General features: G+C 29.1%; 1 long non-coding RNA gene across 1 annotated transcript; it reads left to right on the forward strand.

The window, feature by feature from the left end:
- Window positions 2,110–2,647, forward strand: LOC110267816. The gene is made up of 2 exons (XR_002355744.1): window positions 2,110–2,147; window positions 2,249–2,647. It is a non-coding gene; the product is annotated as an uncharacterized LOC110267816 (long non-coding RNA).

Raw genomic sequence — 5,129 nt, forward strand, 5'->3', positions numbered from 1 at the left:
AAAGAAGAGGCTAGCTAGTATAATACTAGTATGCTTTTCATATAAATGCTGAAGTTAATTAGATTTAACTTTTCACTTCAAATTTGAAAAAAAAATTAACTAATGGAGTTGATGACTCAAGTCTCTGATTTTTACTTAGTATATATGACTCTTAAGCATCTAAGCTTTGCTTTTCATATAAATGCTTTATGAGTTGTACATGCTGGGAATAAGGAGTATGACCACAATCCAATCAATCATGTGTCAAATAATTTATTATTGTTATTATATTAAAATGTTAATATAATAAGGTCCTTGATTAAATTTAGAGATTTATCATTGTGATAGTGATCATAATATTGAGAGATAAATCTTTTACAATTTAATCTAAACTGTTCTTGGTCATAGGATTATTAAAAAGGACATTAATAATCCGGAAAGATCAATATGATTGAGATGAATAAAACCTTGGTCAAGGGGATTGAATGAATGAAGAAATGAGTTTCTTAGGTCATTCACAGTTCATTATAATAATGGTAACAAGTTAGAGTTTGACAATTAAATCATACTCTAAAGGTTAACCAAAAGCTGAAAAGATGGAAGGAATTATACTTTATTCTTCTCAGGTTCTTAGTAAAAATATATTACTTCATATTATCGGGTCGTTAAGGAGTGTTGCTAGACGCCAACCTTGATTAGTAAATTTAGTATGACTAATTTACTACCCGCTTAGTATTGAACCTATGGGGTCACACACTAATGAATGTTCTAACCTTTGCTGTAGAATTATTTAATTATTATTTTGATTTGATCAAATAAATAATTATATTAATTCAAATAGAATATTATTATATTCTTTGCTAGCACCAAGAATATAATAATATGATAATTGAAAACATTAAATGAGATTTGAGAATAATTAGTTATTCTATTTCTAAATTTGAATTCTAAATTTGGATGAGATCCTAACCGATTTTGTTTCAAATCGAGTTACGATATGATTCATGAATTTGAAAGATTCAAGTTTAAAATAAAAATATATGTTTTAAATTTGAATTGAGATTCAAATTTAAAATCAATAACAAATCTCATACTATATATATGTATGCCAAGAGTACATGAAAGTTAGGAGAATAAAACACAAGGGTTTTATTCCTTTACCTCTACGCACATAAATATATGTGAGCCTAATTCTTGGAGAATAATTTTATGATGTGCAAAGAGTTGCAAGAGGTTTCTCAATTTAGATCAAATGTCCATTGGTCAAAGAGTTGACAGCAAAGGTTGGTCTCGATGTAGATACGTATAGCGCTTTCGTACCATCGAAGGAGAAAGTGATTTTTACTAAAGTGTCTAAAGGTATTTAGATCTGATCTATATATTATATTTATATTATTGGAATAAAGTTTAAACACAAAATAGATCTTTAAGGATTACTTTCTTTTCTTCCTCTGCGTGTTATGAACACATGGTAATCCTTCAGTATATATTAAGGGATAAGGACCCCAATTTCGTCTTCTCTATTGTATGTACACATCTCTATTCTCTTTATCTATATATATGAAACTCCTAAAACTTAGTGTATATATTAAATAATATATATAAGAAGCAAAGTGTACACTACTTGCAGGACATGAAAACTTGATAAAAAGGATGTTATTAAAAAATATGTTATCATAGGATAATAATAATTTCTATTAAGAAATATATAGTAGTGGAACATTGAAATGTGTTGGCAAGCTAGCAAATTAAGGGATCCAGATTAGTAGATAGGAAAATAAACAAAGCAAGTTGCTTCTACAAATTTGTCTCATAACAAATTTAGTTTTTTTATTAGGAGCAGTTGTTGTTGTTGTTGCATTATATTGCTCTCACGGGGACACAGAAATGGTTAAGTTCTGATCAGTGCATATAGGTAGCTAATTTCATATATGAATCGTGTTGTCATACAAATCATATAAATCATTGAGAAATTGTGTTGATCTTTTTCTCCACATCTGTTGCAGTGCTTAAATATATTCTTGACAAAAGATCAAGATATACGGTAATTGATTCTTTTGACTTCACATGGCATTTGGAACAGTCAATCACTATGTGCAGGACTTATTTTACCCCATCAAGCAATCAATCCAGAATTTCTTTCTAGTCAAAACTTGCTCAGAAATGAGGTACATTACACTCAACCTCATGATTATATACTAAAAATAAAAACTCAATCATTCATTACTCTTTTTCTTTGTTATTCTTCTTGTAAACTTTTGCATACTAGCTTTATAAGAGTTTGCTGAGAGGAAGGATAATGGGAAGATGGCTGAAGGATCAAAAGGAGAGAAAAAAGCAGAAAATTAGGACTCATAATGCTCAGTTGCATGCTGCAGTATCCGTGGCAGGCGTAGCTGCTGCCGTTGCGGCCATTGCAGCTTCAATAGAGTGTACATTGTAGAATCAATAGAGTGTACATAGCTGTCATAAAGTTCTACACTTACCATATGAGTGGTTTCTAGCTTAGCTTGCATTGTTCAAGAAATTTTAGAAAATTCTAAGGATGCTACTCTACTAATATTTCTGAGACATGGATGTAATTTTCACTCCATATGGATGTATAACTGTATATTATTGAATAAGTAGAGTTATATGCAAAGAAATATTATATAGATAATCTATTTTTCATATACCTCATAAAAAAATAATATATAATTTATATGAGTTGAATTGAGTTTTTTTTTTTATTTTGTATGAAAACATGTTTATTTTGTAATGAAAAAATTTAAAAAAAATCTATTTTATCTTACTGACAGATTTACAGACGGATTTTTTGTCTGTATTCAGAGTTTGGGATGGTATTTCAAGGCTCAAACTACAGACAAAAAATCTATTGGAAATCTGTCTCTAATTACCGATGGAAAATCCGTCGGAAAATCTGCCTCTAATTACCGACAGAAAATCCGTTGAAAAGTTTGACGTCCAAGGAAAATGGAAGGGAGATTTACCGAGGGAAAATCTGTTGGTAACTAGTAAAAATCTGTCGGTAAATTACCGATGGAAAAAAATTTGTCGATAAATAATTTCCGATGAGACTTTTACAGAGGGACGAAATCCGTTGGTAATTTCGTCGGTAACCAAAAATCTGTGTGTAATGAAGACCAAATATGTCTGTAAATCTGTTTATATTAAGCAATTTTCTAGTTGTGATTTCTCATTAAAGCTTCTGATACCTAACAGGAAGAACTCTTTAATTTTGGAGAAAAATATTTGATTTCAATTGCAATAAAAAAAAACATGTGACATATTTTGATTATAAAATTAGTAATATATAATTATATATTACTACTATCTGCATCTTTAATAGCAGAAATGATAATTTACTTAAAATCAAATTTTATTTCTTAAAACAATTTTAGAGAACTAAGAAATAAAAGCATGAAAGTCTTTTTTTTTCAGTGTATATATTTTTTCTCAATAAAATTCTAAAAGAAAAAAGATAATATTTATTTTAGTTCTTAACCTTGAACGAATTATGTCCAGCTTGGGTAAACAGCTTAATTAAGTTTTTTTTTTAAAATAACTTAAACAATAGATACTTATATTAAAACTAGCTTATAAATAAATTATTTTGTATTTAGTTTTTTAGTTCTAAAAGTGTTTATTTTAAAAAAAATGTGATAAAAAGCTTTTGATTATAAGAGAAATCATTTTTTAGGTTTAATTACTCTGTTGGTCCCTATAGTTTTGCCAAATTTTTAATTAGGTCCCTATACTTTTTTTTCTTTTAATTAAGTTCTTGCACCAATTTTTTTTAATTGAGTCCCTAAACTTTTTTTTTCCTTTTATTTGGGTCCCTGCACCAATTTTTTTTTTTTACTTGGGTCCCTATACAATTAAACCAATTACTGTCAAGAGGGACTTAATTAAAAAAAATTAGTGCAGGGACCAAATTAAAAGGAAAAAAAATATAGGGACCTAATTGAAAATTTTGCGAAACTATAGGGACCAACAGAGTAATTAAACTTTTTTTTAACTTCTCCATAAACACTTAAATAGCTTCTTAAAAAGTTACAATTTAATTTTAAAAATTACACGAAACATTAATACTATTATTTTTCATAAGTCAAAAATTCAAAAAAATAATTTTTAAAGCTTTCTAAACGAACCTTAAGTCAATTATTTAAAAACTTTTATGTCGCCATTGTTAGTGTAACGCTAATGTAAATTTCATCCTTCACTGTAACGGCTAGTTCACAGTGACACTTTTTAATTGTTGTTAATATTGTCCTTAGTTATTTCATGTGACTTAATTAGCATCTACTAATTTTGATGCAATTAAGTCCTATTAACCAATTTTAAATATTACAATTGAAATGTATCTATCATTAAAGTACCATTGTAATAATTAACTATTCACATGAGTTTTTACGGGTAAATCTTTGTATTGGTCCCTAAAATTCATTTAATTATTTAATTTGGTCTTTAAAATTTCAATTTTCGCATAATAATCTCACATATTTAGCTTTAAACACCATAATGGTCTCTCTGTTTATTTTCGGTGGTGACTCAGCTGACGGAGTGCTGATGCAGCTATTCCTTGCCACGCTGAAGGTAACCAAAATGACGTCGTTTTGGTTTGGCACCCAATGTTGGACAAAACGACCCTGTTTGGGTGCAAATGTGAGTCAAAAACTGTTTTTGATCAAACACAGAAATTCGTTCGTCTTCTGCACTTCCACTATCGTTCTTCTTTTTATCTTCTTCTTTAATGGCGAAAAGTTAGGGTTTAGTTTTTTTATTGTTTGTGTTGCGAAGACGCTGTTGACGTTGAACTGGTGGGTTAGATTATCTTCTCCTCGTATGGAAGCAAGCATTTGTAGCATTATCATATACAGTGAAGGTAACCTTCTTTTTTTTTTTAAATTTTGATTATTTCATATAATAGCTGTGTTAGTGGCTTTTGGTATAATGGATTTTTATGGTTTCTTTGTTCACTAGGGTTTGAAAAATTTTGGTAGTGGGTTGGAGTTTACACTCTGTTTTTTCAAATATACGAATGGACTGGGTTAACCATTTGGAATGGGGTTGAGAGAGATGGTTGTCATGGATTGTGATGTTCTTATACCTTGATGCGTTTATAACTTTTTTGCATTCTAAAGATATGT

This window comes from Arachis ipaensis, chromosome B10 (assembly GCF_000816755.2).
Source record: "Arachis ipaensis cultivar K30076 chromosome B10, Araip1.1, whole genome shotgun sequence".
Classification (NCBI taxonomy): domain Eukaryota; kingdom Viridiplantae; phylum Streptophyta; class Magnoliopsida; order Fabales; family Fabaceae; genus Arachis; species Arachis ipaensis.